The 18476-nt window shown below is 35.7% G+C and overlaps 1 long non-coding RNA gene across 1 annotated transcript in view; it reads left to right on the top strand.

Annotated features, from left to right (window-relative positions):
• The first annotated feature begins 283 nt into the window (after positions 1-283).
• Positions 284-18476, top strand: part of LOC131541909 (uncharacterized) — a 28457-nt gene continuing 10264 nt past the window's right edge. The window contains exons 1-2 of the long non-coding RNA XR_009271615.1: positions 284-390; positions 1298-1396. This is a non-coding gene — a long non-coding RNA (uncharacterized LOC131541909). The remainder of the gene's footprint in view (positions 391-1297; positions 1397-18476) is intronic.

Genomic DNA, 18476 nt, shown 5'->3' with positions numbered 1-18476 from the left:
TGCTGTCCTATTGTATGTAGTCCTAAATTATACTGGTATATTCATCAACTTCTCTGGAGTTGAAATGAGGGACTGCTTTGTGTAGAGAAATTACATGTAGAGACTGAACACGTGCAGGTGCTGTTCTACCTCATCTGACCCTTGCTAGCGCTTATACTCTGAATTAGAGATTTCAACAAACCCCTAACATCAACTTTGGTGTGCAGACGAGATGTGCTGTTACTTTATTAAGTGGCCAGATTTGTGCTTCTATTTTTTTTTTTTTGCCTTGCAGTTGACAAAAGACCAGAATATAATGGAGATATGAGAGTGGACTCTTTTGACTTGGGCCAGTAAAAAAAAAAACACCTAGCAACACCTTTGAGACCAGCCACAAAACACATAGTGGTGGTGAGCAAACTTATCTATCTGTTTGTCTGTCTGTCTGCCTGCCTGTCCGTCCGTCCTTCCTTCCTTCCTTCTTTCCTTCTATCTATAACTTATATATCATGCAAACATGTGCCAACCATCTTATCAAGCGCTTAACCAAAGAAAAGCTTTAAGGGCTTTTTGTGTGTTTTTTTGTCAAAATAAAGATAAAGAAATTAAGACATAAATAATTACTATTGTAATTTTACAGTTGTAATATGAAATAAAATGATATTTTCTTAAATACTTTTAAAAATATTATTTTACAGTGAAATATTACTATAGTAATATTTTGTATTTTATTTGTAGTATTTTTTTAAAGATTTTTGTAATAACTAAATTAATCATTTGTAGTGAAATGTTAGTTGTAAAACACAAATTATTATTATATTAATAGTTTTAGTTTAACAACAACAACAATAATAATAATAATAATTGCACAGTTATTAAATTATTAATATTATATTGTCTAAAATACTTTTAAAAAATTATTTTGTATTATTTTACAGTGAAATATTAAAATAGTAATATTGCATATTTCTTATTTGAACACTTTTAATAATAATAATAATAATACATAGTAATTTTACAGTTGTACTGCAAAATAAAATTATTAATATTATATTGTCTTAAATACTTAAATTTTATTATTTTACAGTTAAATATTAAAATAGTAATATTGCATATTTTGTCTAAAATAACTTTTTTTAAATTTTTAATAATGATAATAACTAGTATTGTAATTTTAAAAAGTTAATATTATATTATTTTTCTTATTTTAAATTGAAATCACAATTTTTCATCAGAAGATTTGCAATTCTATTTCCCCCAAATCTTGCATCCCTAATTTAAAGTAATTTTATGGTATGTGTTTTTGGATATTTTTCAGCACAAATCACCATCACCCGCTTGGGGAGCGAAAAGAGCAGCGTGAACATTCATCAGAACGTCTCCTTTTGAGCTCATATGTATTTGGAACGACACGAAGGTGAGTAAACCATAACACATTTTCAATTCTTGACTGAACTGTCTCTTTAAATGTATGCATGCATGGTATGCTTTGAATAGCATATATGTGCTCCACTGTATGTGCATGATTGAATCTGTCAGCGGTTTGTGCCTGCAGCCCATGTGTGAATACAGTCAGCAGTAGTGTTGGATCAGACAGAGATAATGAGAGATTAATCACAGGGATGTGATAATCACAACAGTCTCTGTCTTTACAGCACAGCGGGCTGACGCTGCTCTTATCAGCATGTCCCATTTTCTTAAGTCATCACCCCATTCCTCCATCCATCCCCTCCCCCCTAGAGCAAGATAAGAGTGATCGTGCAACAAGAGTGGAGGAAAAAAATGGACAATAGATAGAGAGTGCATGGTACAAATGGAGAGAGAGAGAGAGAGAGAGAGGCGTACAGACGCCTGGCTGGCTTTTATTCAATTACGCTCGCTGACGAGCATCGGCAGCTCGGAGCTGATAAGATAGAGAGGCGGAAAAGGCCTAGTTAACATGAGTCTTATGCTCCGGAGGTTGTCACCACGGTTACCGCTCAACTGCCCCCTCACATCCACCCAGTCCCACCCTCAGCGGCCGCCCAGGACCACTGTGTTGTTCTCGATAAACGCTGCGGCCATCGTTGGCTCGTTCCCGGCCGGTCGCTCTGTGCCATGTGGTGATAAGAATGGCCTCCACACCTGTGGTGGCACCCTTTGATAAAGCGCGGTTTGTACCGCCATTTGTTGTTGCCGCCGGTGTCGGAGGAAACAAATATTACACTCTCACCCCAGGAATTAGCCGTGGGGGCCAAAACAGAAATCTTCCAATTTAAAAACATACAAGCGATTAAGTGTTGCTGCTGTTGTTGTTGTTATTGCGCTGGCACTTGAGCGCGCTCGCGGAGGGTATCATTAACGCTAATATGTAGTTTTAAAACACAAAGCTGATGAAATGTCTGCGCTAAGCAGTTATTTATTTCTCGTGAGCTGGCAGGCATTGTAATACAATAAATGCTGATGATAACAGATTTGTTTATTTGGCTGAGTTATCAATCGCTCTGGATGCCGCTAATGCTGGGATGCAGTACGTGTGATTGCACATAGGTGGTGCTGTAGAGTCCTCGTGATTGGGTTATACAGGAAATTGAAGTGATCAGTCCGTAAAGACCTTTTAGACAGCTGGATAGTCTAATGTCTAAATAGTTTGAATGTCTAAATAGAGAATCTTAATAGTTTGATGTATATTGAAAGCGAAACAAGCCCGTATTTATGCTCTAATATTGTGTAATCGCATGGCACAAAAGCTGTGGAGTAAAAGTGCCATGTAAAAATTTACGGGATTATCAATTTATTAATTTTAAATTTAAAAATGAACAAATACGCAATTGGTAAATAGGCCTACTCTTTTAAAATGCACATTTTGCATATATACAAAGTGAACTTATTTTATTTTACGCTACATTTTAAATTTTGATTTATATAATTTTTATGACCCATGAAATCATGGGTTTCTTGGCTTTTAGGCCATGTCTGTCAATTGTGATGTTATTTATATACTATTATAGCATATTTTGAATTAGCTAATTTTCAAATAGTCAGTTTTCAAATTACTCTAAAATACTCTTTTAAAATGCATATTTTAAAAAGAAATGAACTAAAAAAAAGTATTGTTTTATTTTTTAAATATGAAATCAATAGTTTTGGCCACGTCTGTTAGCTGTTATTTTAGAATTATTTATACACTATTATAGTATATAGTATTATAGCATATAATCACAAAATTATACAAAATAATTGTATGTGCTTGTTATTTTTTTTAATTATTATTTAAATATTCATATTTAAATTTATTCAACTTTAGTTAAGTACATAAACTTGCAGTTATTTCAGTTAGTTGCTAAGGTTTTCCATCTAATAATTATTTCATAAAAATGGTTTGATTTATTAAAGTGTTAGTCATTTATAAATATCAGGAGTTTTTTTAATTCTATGAACATTTCGCTACTTCAGTAGATGAGAAACAGTTGTAGTTATCTGAAAACTACCTGAAAACACCACAGGAACAAACGGTCTTGTAAGCACCGTATAAGAGTTGCTTGTGTCTTGCGTTGAGTTAAACTGGTTCTAGATCAGTCCTCCATCACAGAGTCCCGCTGGGTCTCGAGCGCAAACGGCCGAATCACCAGCAGGGATGCTGCTGCATTGTGGGCCGTAATTGTAATCTTCAGAGCCAATGAAAAGGCTTGTTATGTTTGTTAATTAAAACCGCAATCAAATTTCTCCTTTTAACCATCTGCAAAAGCAAGTCTCTGTGCAATTCAATTCAATCTCACCTACAACACACAAACACCAGGGAGAAGAGAATGGAGGGCAAATTGTGTCACATGCTAGTCTATTGTGCAATTGACTGTTCCCACTTGATAAAATGGGCTGTGTGTGAGGAACATTAGAGAGAAATTAGATCCAAACAATCAAGAAAAGTAGTGAGCTGCATAGACAGCATTTTTAGGCGTTCAAGTTGTGTGCATTCATTGTTGTTTTCATCGCACATTGTTCTGTTGTTATAAACCAAGCTATAAACATGCCGACAGTTTAGCTAATTTGAACTAATCTGCTTGGCAAGATTCTCTTCTGTCTGTAGTTAACCTAAATGAAGAAGTCTATTTATGTTTATAACCTGTGCAACGCTGTTCGTTCCATTGAAAATGTAATGCGCATTTGTGTTGCCTTATGAATTGCATTGGCATATTTCATAAAACATTGCATTAAATTGGGCTTGTGTAGCTAGAAGCATCATGCGTTTGTGTAGACTTGATGGAAAGGCACTCCCAAAATGCATTGCAGCATTTACATTGAAAAATACTGGATGGAATTAATATATAATATTAATATTTTGATTTGGGGGTTTTTTCAAACTTTTTTGTTTCAGATCAAATTTTGTAATTTTACTGTTTGTGCCATTTTTAGTAGTTTTTTGGGTTTATATTATTATTATTATTATTTAAATTTGGAGACTTAATTTAGTTAAACTAAATAACTTTTTTTTGTATATTTATTACTTTATTTCACTTAACATTTATTTTATTTCAAGCAATGCATTTTTTGATGGTTTTAGTTTTAATTAACTTATTTTAGTTTTGGTCACAGATTTGTGAACAATATTTGAGAGAAATAGGCCTTTTGTGTACATAGAAAAAGTCTTAGATCTTTGAGTTCAGCTCATGAAAAATGGGGGCAAAAACAAAAGTGTTGCATTTATAATTTTGTTCAGTGTATTTAATTTTTTTTTAAAACCAGCATAAAGTTGTTTTACAAACTTGTCAATCTAGTTATCACAGTTTTTCTTAAATGCTTCCACACAATTCAAATACACAGACTACTTTCCTGCCCAGTGAACACTTGTGAGATCAATAACACTGTAACAAAAAACTCTTGTTAGGATTCTTGGATTATTTTGCAGCCCAATGTCTGTCACTGTATACAACATAAATTAAATTACAGATACAGATGTATAATACAGCAAGGAACTTTTGGGGGGAAAAAATAATTTTCCTTTTACTACTGTAAATTAATCTTGAAGTAGGCCTAGATGAAAAGCACTAGAAAGGTTCAAATACCAAAGAATTGTATATGAACTTGGTATGCACCACAAAACAGTACAGTACAAAAATAAAGTTAAATTCAGCATCCTCTACGCATTTGGCCAAATTTCATTACAGTATACAGTACTATAGCAGATTTTTGTCCTGACACAAGACCTCTATAGGCAGTCATTTCTCAGTTCTGCAAAAATGCAGTAGCCTACACATAAAAATGGTCAACAATAAAAGTTGACAATCACACACTTGACGGTGTACAACATGTGCTACAGTTTATACTGTACAGAATAGTGAAATTTCCATCATCTAATGTACTTGTACTGTGTAGGCCTACTGTAATTATACTGTATGCGTAAGTAACTACAAAACCCCTGTAGAAGGTTGGTTCAGCTCTCTCTCTCTCTCAATTGTTAGGAATAGGATGCAGAGATTCTGATGTGTCATCAGTTTTGCTACCTAATATTTACTCATTGTTAAACATTTTGAGAAATGTGTCTTTGTTTTGAGAATTGAATTAATGGTTTAGGAAAATGGGCCAACTTAAATCACTTATATTATGTGAGCAATCGAGAAAACTGCAATACGATTGCAACTTACCTAACTCTGCTATTAGTGTCCGTGATTGGCATCTTCTTATTGATTTCATATTATTGTTTATCGGATGGCAAAAAGTCCGATATCCATGATGAAAGTGGAGCGGGCAGACGGAGAATCAGATCAACAACAATACGGGATGAATCTCAGACATATCCGGACGGGATAAGATTTCTCAGAAGACTTCTGAGTTAGCCGAGAAGCATAATTTTATGATTCACGAACAAATGTAAAAACAATTCGTTAGTGAATTGGGCCGCGCTTTGTGTTTTTGACTCACAAAGAACCGGCTCATAAGAGTCATTTGCACCCATGCACCCATCATGCATAGTTATTGAAAGACGTGCTTTCTTGCCATTATTTTACATTACGCTCATCGCTGCTGCTGAAAAGTAGCACATAATACTGCTTATATTTATATTTTATTATGTGGTTGTTCTGGGGTGGCAGGTGGGGTGCCACCCCGGAAGATCCGCCCCTGTGAGTACCACATTGTGAGTCAATCCTTTAATGTAGAGCATTCTAAATCAGTCACATTTCAGTTTTTTTTTTTTAGGATGCTAACTAAATAGCTTACATGGTAGCTGTCTATGTAGGCTGTGTGGTAATTTGTAGAACAGAGCTTGTAGAGTTTGTGTGCATCTGCATGCATACAAGTGTGTTTGTGTGTGTGTGTGATTCCTCCGAGTGTATTGATTCAGCTGGATTCGATTAGTTCCTTTGAACTGCTGTGTGATTTCACACAAGAGCTGCCGCTACATATCAGCCTGCCTCACTGAAGAAACACACACACACACACACACACACACACACACTGAGTCTGTCACCTCTGATAACCCTCACCCCAGCAGATGGCCTTTGTTTGCTGTCCTGCTAACCTTCACCTCTTTGTATTCACAGACGTGTTATATAAGAGCATGTACACGAGTGTGACGCTCCGGTTTGCATGATAAATGACGGATGATCTGCACTAGTGTTTGTCCTGTTGGTTAATGTTATCCATTAGAAGCAAAATCTTTTAGAACAAACAAATCCGCTGCCGCAGGCAACGAGAAAACACGAGCTGGAAACTGATCTCATATTCACAGGAAGTTCTGCAGAAGGCATGCTCATGCACATGACAAATTTTCACATTGCATATTTGTAATTTTTAACTAGCATCTTTGTATAGTTTCTGTAATAATATCTTGTTAAATTGTCATTAAAACAAGATACATTTACTTTTCATTTTACTAACTTTCTATGAGATAACAAGGTATTGTAGATACATTCTCTGTGTGGCGTTATCTATCTATCTATCTATCTATCTATCTATCTATCTATCTATCTATCTATCTATCTATCTATCTGTCTGTCTGTCTGTCTGTCTGTCTGTCTGTCTGTCTACCTATCTATCTATTTATCCATCCATCCATCCGTCTATCCAACCATCCATCCATCCATCAAACCATCCATCCCTCCATCTATTGTCCCATCCATCCGTCCATCCATCTATCCATCCGTTCATCCGTCCGTCCATCCATCCATCCATCCATCCATCCATCCATCCATCCATCCATCCATCCCTATCTGTTGATCCATCCATCCATCCACTCACCCATCATCCATCCATCTACACATTCATCCATCCATCCATCCATCTATCCCTATCTGTTGATCCATCCAACCATCTGTCCCTCCCTCTCTATCGTTTCATCTGTCCATACAACCATCCATCCATCCATCCAACCAACCATCCGTTCCTCCAATCATCCATCCCTCCATCTATTGTCCCATCCATCCGTCCATCCATCCATCCATCCATCTATCCATCTGTTCATCCGTCCGTCCGTCCATCCATCCCTATCTGTTGATCCATCCATCCCTATCTGTTGATCCATCCATCCATCCATCCATCCATCCACCCACTCATCATCCATCCATCCATCCATCCATCCAGCCATCCATCCATCTACCCATCTACCCATTCATCCATCCATCCATCCCTATCTGTTGATCCATCCAACCATCTGTCCCTCCCTCCCTCTATCGTTTCATCTGTCCATCCAACCAACCATCCGCTCCTCCATCCATCTCTCCATCTATTGTCCCATCCATCCGTCCATCCATCTATCCATCAGTTCATCCATCCGCCCATCCATACCTATCTGTTGATCCATCCTTCATCCATCCATCCGTCCATCTGCCCATCCATCCCTATCTGTTGATCCATCCGTCCATCCATCCATCCCTATCTGTTGATCCATCCGCCCATCCATCCATCCCTATCTGTTGATCCATCCATCCATCCATCCATCCATCCAACTGTCCATCTATCTGTCCCTCCCTCCATTGTTTCATCTGTCCCTTCATCCATCCGTCCATCCATCCGTTCCTCCATCCATCCCTATCTGTTCATCCATCCATTCATCCATCCGTCCATCCGTCCGTCCATCCATGCATCTGTCCCACCCTCCCTCCATTGTTTCATCTGCCCATCCAACCATCCATCCATCCATCCATCCGTTCCTCCATCCATCCCTCCATCTATTGTCCCATCTGTCCATCCGTCCATCCGTATGATTCTCTCTCTTCATCTTGTGGTTTTGCTCAAGAGTTGTGAAACGTAATAATGGCTGCTTCATCACTGTAAAAGACAAAGCTCTTCCCTTAATTCTGCTGTCAGCTCATTCAAGAATTCATATATTCAAAATTCAATATAGTTTTTCAGATCTAATAGGCTGAATTATACTTTTGACCTCTAAAGACGACACTGAATATATCAACAGCTACTTTGAATGCAGTTGTAGTGTGATTCTCTACATCTCTACATCAGATATTTCACAGACAGTCATATCTGGTATTCTCCACCTTACAATGAAGACTTTCATTACAGCACAAATTTCACTGCGTTTCTTGTTGCGACATCATTTTGTGTAAACAATCAACATTTTCACCTCCATTGCACTCTGTCCAGCATCTCCTGCTCTCTCTTTCAAACAATTACAGGTTGTGTACTCAGTGTGCATGTGTTTGTGTATGTGGTGAATGGCTCCAGTCATGTCTATAGAACTGAAATGAGAATGAGCTTTTGCAAACAGTAAACGGAACAAGTTCATGCTGTGAAAACTCATGATTGCTTTTTGCTTTGTTACTGTATGTTTGTGCGTGTATTTAAGTGTGGACATACATTTACTAGACATTATACAGCATTCATTCATGAGATTTACTTTATTTTATAATCCAACCTGCACAAATCTAATTGTGTAGATTTAAACATCAGTTGCTAAAATTATAATGCATCAAACAAGGTAATAATTGTATATGTTGTAAATGGAAATGTTATGTTCACATATGTACAGCGTAACTCATTTGGCTGCTGTTTATTTACTGTAGGACAGTGAAGTCTCTGAGGTGCTGTGTGTTTCTTCATGATAAGGATTGGCTGTGTGTGTGTGTGTATTTGTGTGTATGTGTTTTCTATGAGGTTTATCTTTTTCCATAAGCAAAGATGTTTGAAAACAAAATGAAATTTGAATCCGTACTGTAAACAATTTTTTTCCTTCATTTTAAAACTGGCACTTGTGATTGCCAGAGAGTTATGTTAAAGTCTCAGGCATTACTGTATAAGATGCCCTTTTGGTGATTTGTATATTGTACAGTTCATAACTGTATTCATCATTAACTGATGTGAATGGTCATTCAATAACTTGACTTTCTACATGGTGATCCATACTTCACAAAAACAAAATTTAAAACAATATTTTATGGTAAAAAAACATTAATACATAAAATTTTACCATCTTAATTTGTTTACATGTACATCTTTATATTAAAGCGATTGTAGTTATTTACATTTTATTTAGAATATTTTTAATTACTTTAATTTATAGTTTTTCCTTCTAAACTGCTTACCAAGGCTGCATTTATTCCATCGAAAATACAGTAAAAACAATAATATTGTGAAATATTATTACAGTTTAAAATAACAGTTTTCTGTTTGAATATATTTTAAAGTTACTAAATTGAATGCCCTTTTCTACGTAAATTATAAGGTGATTCATATTTCATTAAACATAACTGTACAAATTTCTAAAAGTGTTTCACTGGGGGATATTACCTTAAAAAACCTTCTATTTATATACATATACATTTAGCAATTTTTTTGCATTTTTAGTCATTTATTTATTCAAATATTTTAGATTTTTTACTACTTTAATTCAAAGTTTTATAATGCAATATCTAACCCATTTAAAAAAATTATTATACCATTTTGGCATATACTTTTTATACAGTGCAGAAGATAATTAGTTTAGTGTTTTGATACATTGTGTTTGGTACAGTGATTTTTATTTATTTATTTATTTTTAACTAAATAAAACAAAGATTATTGGAGTATGTTTTACAAGAATACTACTTTCTACTTCAAAATGTCATGTTTAATTCAATGATACTTGTTACTTGTAATTGTTTGTGAAATTTACTAGACATTTCTGAGTGAAAATAGGTTCTACAACAATTTATTTTTGTGTCTGTATGTATATGTGTGTGTGTGTTCTTTATCTCTTGTGTGTTTGTTGTACGTGTGCTCATTGTGTGTGCTTTGAGGTCAGTGTTATGTAACCTTATGGCATATTATGGCTCAGCTATTAACCCCAGATTAACCTCAGACAGCAGAGGTCAGTGAGGAGAGAGATGACAGACAGCGGGACAGCCGTCTCACATCCGCAGATTTCAGCTTTATGAAATGGATATACTTTCTCGTTCTCCCTCATTATCTCAAATACTAATTCAAAAGCCTTTTCCAGCCAACTGCCATAAAACCTGATGAGATTTCACTGTGAACAGGGACCCACAGCGCCGTAGAAATACAAACCAAACCACTGACAAACTGGTATATTGTTCTTGTTTTATATATGAAGTACATTACATTTTTACATGTTTTTTCCATTGTGTCTCATAAATCAGTCATAAAATCCAGCATGATCTGACTGTGATATTACAGTCTTTATACACATATTTGTATTTTATCATCTTTATTTTTCTTATTGTCATTTAAGTCATTTATTTATTTGTATGATTTATTTTTACTTAGAATTTCTTAATTTCCCTTCTAAGCACAATTTTTCTTTTTAAATACGATTTTATTATTATTATTATTTTTAAAGAAGTCTCTTATGCTCAATTAAATGAGCATAAAATTGATCAAAATTCAGTAAAAACAGTAATATTGTGTGAAATATTATTACAATTTAAAATGACTTTTAATATATTTTAAAATAAACCAATGACTTGAATGCCCATTTTTACAGATTCATACTTCATTAGAAACAAACAACAATGGCAAACATTTTACAAATTGAAAGCAATATTTTACTGGGAAATTATATTACCTATTTGTATACTTGCAGTCTGACTTATTTAATTACAGACATTTAGTTATTTAAATTTGATTTAGAATTATAATTTTTTTTAATTACTTTTTATTTTCTTAGTTTTTCCCTATAAAAAAACATATATTGTAATATAGTGCTGGCTTATTCTGTTTTAAAATTAGCCAAATTTTCCACTGTCAAAAATCAGTTGCTGTCAGTTTAATATGATTTAAGTATCAAATGAAATTATATTAAACTAACCTTAAAAAAATTAGATGAATCTCGTATTACAAAAGTTGAAATTGTTTAATTAATTTTGATAAGTTCACGTAATGTGTCATAGCTTGCCATAGCTTATTAATTATATAATTTTTAGTTTGTCAGGGAAAAGACTTTTTAAAGAACATTGTGAGATCTGCTTAATCTTTATTGATTGATAACCATTATCTGTACTTATTTAGTTCAGCACTTTTGTTTTTCAGAGGGAATCATTTTTGTTTGTGTTTTTGTTGGTTTTCTCTTTTTTGGCAGCCCTTACTGAGAATCTTTGGCACACAAACAAACACACACACACACACACTCAGCAATGCATTACCCTACAGTCCATAAATATAATCCATAAATTGGTTTAAAAGTTCCTATAACTCTAAATCCTGTTAGCAGAGCCATTTGGGATTATTGTACCTTCTGAACGGTATTAACGCAAACACGTTGACCAATCGGAAGGCTTTGGTTGGCATTCATACAGCTGTAACTCAAACATTGTGTTTGTATGACCTTCACTAAACGTGTTTGATTCCTCCGAGACTTTGAGAGAGTGCAGCGGGATATATTTATCCAGGAGTTTTAGCGTGCGACTCCAGAGGAGTTGGAGCAGGATTTGTTTTATTGAGGCCCGATGATGGAATTTCAGGAGAGGGAGGAGGCGGTAAAGCAGCCATGAAATTGGTGGTCGGATCAGATGTGAATCAGAGCGCAAGAGCGAAAGGAATAGAGAGGTAAGGAGAGGAGAGAGACCCTGCTGGCTGAAGGTTGGTCAGGATTAGAGGACTTCTGGGCTCTGGAGAGCCGCTCGAGAGCCAATTTTATTCTCTGGTAACTCAATCGAAGAGAAAGTCACTGGAGCCCTTTGTGTTTTGTGAGAGAGAGAGAGAGATGGCAAGAGGGAAACACACCAATTCAGAAAATAGACAGATATTGACAGCTATGTTGCATTAATTATCAACTATTTATCTCTAATATTTCTCCTGCAAGTCCTTCAGAGAAATAAAAATCCAAATGTACTGCAAAAAACATTGGAGTACTGTTCAGAATGCTTGGGGCTGGTAAGAGTTTGAATATTTTTGAAAGAAGTCTCTTCTGCTCACCAAGGCTAAAATGATTTGATTAAAATACTGTAAAATCAGTAATAACGTGAAATATTTTCTTTCTATATGAATATAATTTTAAATAGAATTTGATGCAAAGCTGAATATTCTACTCCAGTCTTCAGTGTCGCATGATCCTTCAGAAATCATTCTAATATGCTGATTTGTCGTGCTGTTTCATATTTTTGTTGAAACCATGATACATTTTTATTTTCAGGATTCTTTGATGATGTCATGAATCTGGTCTGCACTCCCGTTCATTCACCACTAGAGGTCACCCGCTCACCACATGGACTGCATTTCCCATCAGCCATCTCACCAATCACACGCACACAGCTGTCACCAATCACTCATTGCACTAATCACACGCACACCTGATCACACAGCATCACTAATCACACACACTATTTCAACCCTGGACATTCTCTCCCTCGTGGCCGAGTATTGCATGCATTATCGCTGCCCTACAGAGCCCCGTTAGTTTGCCTTGCCTTGCCTTGCCTTGCCTTGCCTTGCCTTGCCTTGCCTTGCCTTGCCTTGCCTTGCCTTGCCTTGCCTTGCCTTGCCTTGCCTTGCCTTGCCTTGCCTTGCCTCGCCTCGCCTCGCCTCGCCTCTGTTGAATCGTGTTTTCCCCTGCCTGGACTTTCGCTGACGTTTTGGACTACCTCTCCTTTGGATACTGTTTGCTGATCATCGACCCACGCTTGTCTCTGGTTACTCTTTGTCTCGCCCCTGTCATACCTGTTTGCCACTGTTTGACCCTGCCTGTACGACCACGTCTCTGCCTAATAAAGTCTGCATATGGATCCGTACATCTCCTGTCTAGTCAGCCCCGTAACAGATGAATAGAAAGCTCAAAAGAACATCATTTATTTACATCGTAAATGTTTATTGTCACTCTTGATCAATTTAATGTGTCCTTGCTGAATACAATAAAAAAATCTAAAGAATTTCTAAAAAATCGTGTTGACCTCAAACTTTTGAACAGTAATGCGTTTTTTTTAGATAAAATGAAATAGTTTATTTTTCCATCAGATTTTTTTTCTTGTTTTCAGCATTAACTTATTTTTAGTTTAGTTTGGTGCTGAAAACATTTAAAAAAAAATCTTAATTCAATAAATATTCTCTAAAAACACATCTCTCTAACAATTATAAAAATAAAATAATAATAATAACTACTGACTAAGTACATTTACAAAGAATTTTGCATTCTGGAAAATTTGACTTTACAAGTTTTTGATTCTGCTGATTTGTGGACAGTGCTATAATTTTCAGTAAAATGTGCTTAAAAATCCAAATCGATACTTGTGTACTGGACTGAATTTGTGACATTCTAAAGCATTTTATCTGCTTAAACTTGCTTTAAGGAATTTATTAAATTATGCACTAATGCAATTACAATAAAATAAAAATTAAACCGCAAAAGTCACAGTTTGTGCTCCATTTAATCTCACTGCTGTTGAAAGATGGATGAAAAGGGAAAAATTAAAAGTAATTGAAAAAATTAGATCAATTAGAGACCTAAAATAGTAGAGGTTGAGACTCGGGTTCAATCTTCTGCTTTTAGACTTCAAAGATGTGCTCATTTACCATTAGCATTAGCACAGTCACGTCAAGAGCCTCTCATGAGCACTTGAGCTGGATGACGGAAGGATCCTGAACATTAAAGTTTGTCTGAGGAAACTCTGCATTCTCGTCAGTCTTCCTTTGAAGCAACCTTTCATCAGTCCACATCAGACTAGCAGTGGGATGTTACTGTTACCATGGCAGCTACATGCTAGAAAAACACCCTCACCTCCACGTCTCTCACCTCCACAAACACTCCGACAGCCACGGCCTGCCGCAGTCATTCACAATTCAAAATCTTTATCATTAAAAGCTGTGTAGTGAAGACAGACTTTGGTTTGGATGGTGCATTTTAGCTGATTGATTCATTCAGTGAACTGGTTTAAAAAAAATGCTGATTCATTTGTTCAGTTGTGTTTGCAAAAGTCATTTTGGACTGTTTAGTTTTGGTGATTCAGGTGGTTCATTTTAATAAAATTAATAAATAGATTTATTCATACATTTCTTTACTAAATAGTGTTAATAAAGTCAGATTATATATATATATATATATATATATATATATTGTATATGTATGTATATATTTTGTATATGTATTTATATTATGTTCTTAATTAGCTTCAGAGTAGCTACTTTTTGTTAGTATCTTATGTGTAGTGGACTACTTTTCAAAAACTTTGAACTGATTTAAATGACTCCTGTTTGATCACTTATCTGTATGTGAGTGAGTATGTGTTTGTGTGTGTGTGTGTGCAGGGCTGGACTGGGACAAAAAATCGGCCCTGGCATTTTTTGGTCCTGGTGGCCCACCACCATATATATATATATATATATATACACACATACAGGTGCTGGTCATATAATTAGAATATCATCAAAAAGTTGATTTATTTCACTAATTCCATTCAAAAAGTGAAACTTGTATATTATATTCATTCATTACACACAGACTGATATATTTCAAATGTTTATTTCTTTTAATTTTGATGATTAGAGCTTATAGCTCATGAAAGTCAAAAATCAGTATCTCAAAATATAAGAATATTTAAATTCTGGGTATCTCTTGTTCTTTGAAACCACAATAATGGAGAAGACTGCTGACTTGGCAATGATCCAGAAGACGAACATTGACACCCTCCACAAAGAGGGTAAGTCACAGAAGGTCATTACTGAAAGGTGTGGCTGTTTACAGAGTGCTGTATCAAAGCATAATAAATGCAAAGTTGACTGGAAGGAAGAATTTGGGTAGGAAAAGGTGCACAAGCAACAGGGATGACTGCAAGCTTGAGAATACTGTCAAGCAAAGCCGATTCAAACACTTGGGAGAGCTTCACAAGGAGAGAACTGAAGCTGGAGTCAGTGCATCAAGAGTCGCCACGCTCAGACGTCTTCAGGAAAAGGGCTACCAAGCCATTTCTGAACCAGAGACAACGTCAGAAGCGTCTTAACTGGGCTGTGGAGAAAAAGAACTGGACTGTTGCTCAGTGGTCCAAAGTCCTCTTTCAGATGAAAGTAAATTTTACATTTCATTTGGAAATCAAGGTCCCAGAGTCTGAAGGAAGAGTGGAGAGGCACAGAATCCATGTTGCTTGAAGTCCAGTGTGAAGTTTCCACAGTCTGTGATGATTTGGGCTGCCATGTCATCTGTTGGTGTTGGTCCACTGTGTTTTCTGATGTCCACAGTCAACGCAGCCATCTACCAGGAAATTTTAGAGCACTTCATGCTTCCTTCTGTTGACAAGCTTTATGGAGATGCTGATTTCATTTTCCAGCAGGACTTGGCACCTGCCCACACTGCCAAAGGTACCAAAAGCTGGTTCAATGACCATAGTGTTATTGTGCTTGATTGGCCAGCAAACTCGCCTGACCTGAACCCCATAGAGAATCTATGGGGTATTGTCAAGAGGAAGATGAGAGACACCAGACCCAACAATGCAGATGAGCTGAAGGCCACTATCAGAGCAACCTGGGCTCTCATAACACCTGAGCAGTGCCACAGACTGATCGACTCCATGCCACGCCGCATTGCTGCAGTAATTCAGGCAAAGGAGCCCCAACTAAGTATTGAGTGCTGTACATGCTCATACTTTTCATTTTCATACTTTTCAGTTGGCCAAGATTTCTAAAAATCCTTTCTTTGTATTGGTCTTAAGTAATATTCTAATATTTTGAGATACTGATTTTTGACTTTCATGAGCTGTAAGCTCTAATCATCAAAATTAAAAGAAATAAACATTTGAAATATATCAGTCTGTGTGTAATGAATGAATATAATATACAAGTTTCACTTTTTGAATGGAATTGGTGAAATAAATCAACTTTTTGATGATATTCTAATTATATGACCAGCAACTGTATATATGATATACACTACCATTCAAGTTTTTGAACAGTAAGATTTTTCATAATTATTTTTGAAAGAAGTCTCTTCTGCTAGCCAAGTCTGCATTTATTTGATCGTGAAATATTTTTACTATTTAAAATAACTGTTTTCTGTTTGAATATATTTTAAAATGTAATTTATTCCTGTGATCAAAGATGAATTTTCTGCATCATTACTCCAGTCACATGATGTTCAGAAATCATTCAAATATTGTGATTTGCTGCTCAAAATACATTTATTATTATGTTGAAAACAGCTGAGTATAATTTTTTTTCAGGTTTCTTTGATGAATAGAAAGTCCAGAAGAACAGCATTTATCTGAAATAGAAATCTTTTTGTAACATTACAAATGTCTTTATCATCATTTTTTTTATCAATTTAAAGCATACTTGCTAAATAAAATAATTTCTTTCCCCAAAAAAAACCAAAACAAAAATTATACTGACTCCAATCTTTTGAATGGTGTATTGTATAATGTTACAAAAGCTTTTTTATTTCAGATAAATGCTGATCTTTGGATCTTTCTGTTCATCAAAGAATCCATTAATAATAATAAATATTTCTTGAGCAGCAAATCAGCATATTAGAATGATTTCTGAAGGATCATGTGACACTGAAGACTGGAGTAATAATGCTGAAAATTCATCTTTGATCACAGGAATAAATTCAATTTAAAAATATATTCAAATAGAAAGCAGTTATTTTAAATAGTAAAAATATTTCACAATATTACTGCTTTTGCTGTATTTTGGATAAAATAAATGCAGGCTTGGTGAGCAGAAGAGAACTCTTTAAAAAAACATTCAAAATCTTACTGTTCAATAACTTTCGACTGGTAGCGTAGATGTGTATCATTGCATCTAGTTGTTTTGGATAATAAAAAAACGTCAGGTCTGACAATATCGTGTCTTTTTGAATTTAAATCTAGATTTATTCGCATTGGCCCATGGAAACCTCTATGAACACACTTGACATGACTTGGCCAAAGAATCACGGTGGACGAATTTACGTTTTATTAAAAAGTGTTCGCTTATTCTGCACTAATGGCGCGCGCACACAGGATAGATGCCTGACTCCGGTGCGAGTCCCGATCAAGCACTTTACCGATTCAACTGCTCTCCTCTCCTCCTCCTCCTGGATCTTTACGCCGCATCACTCACCGCAGAGCAAGCCTGTTCTTGATAAAGCTGCTGTGAAAACGTGGCAAAAGCCGACGAGGAAGAAGTTGGGGTGAAGCGTTCTTTATATAGGCGGAGCAAAACACTTCATGGCTCAGTCTATAGCGCATTGTGATTGGGTGGTTTACACTGTCAATACAGGAGACAAACCAATTCAGTGCGTCGGCCCACCGGGAAAATGCCTGGTATGCCCGAATACCAGTCCAGCCCTGTGTGTGTGTGTGTGTTTGTGTATGAGGTGGTCATTCTGCAGTGTCACTTTGCGCTCTGCTGATTTAGGATTCGACCTCATCAGAATTCCACTCTTGTCAAGCGTTAAAGTAGGAGAGAGAATTGACTGTCACTCCTTAATTGATAAACTCAGGCTCTTTCCCCTCCATGAGCAGCAGCAGCTGCCAATCAATAATCATTGTGCTTCTGCAGATGAGGGAATGTTTAGATACATCTAAAATCCTCTGTGCGTGTGTGTGTTTGAGACGTATTTGCAGATTAACGCTAGGACACGCTGCCTGCAGTGAACACTAAGAGAATTCCTGCTCCCTACGACTCAAGGGCAAACGTGTGTTGGTGTGTAAAGGGCAAATGAGTGTGTGTGGGATGTGCAGTGTCTGTCAAACAGTGTGCTTGTGTATTTGTCTTTGAAAAGAAATTGTATGTACATAATATTTGTCACCTGTGTGCAGAACAATAGAGTGCCGCCACCATCTTTCCATGATGTTAAACAATTATTTTACAAGTAAGTTATAAATGAAAAATATTTATGATTATAATAAAATTATCTTAAATAATATATTTTAAAAATTTTATCGAAATTATTTTTACTTTATACATTTGTAAATACAGCATCATTACTAAATATATTTCATGAATTAAAATCATATAATCTCATTCATTAAAATATCATGAGTTTTGTCAAATTTTGTAAAAATGTAATTGATTATTTAAGTTATATTATGCATAATTCATCCGGGCCACGTTTACAATTATTCTGTGGTGCATTTTGTTGTTTTGAAGATTGATAGCCCTAGTCC

The sequence above is a fragment of the Onychostoma macrolepis genome, chromosome 06 (assembly GCF_012432095.1).
Source record: "Onychostoma macrolepis isolate SWU-2019 chromosome 06, ASM1243209v1, whole genome shotgun sequence".
In the NCBI taxonomy this organism is placed as follows: Eukaryota; Metazoa; Chordata; class Actinopteri; order Cypriniformes; family Cyprinidae; genus Onychostoma; species Onychostoma macrolepis.
This window is presented reverse-complemented; position numbering and strand designations above follow the sequence as displayed.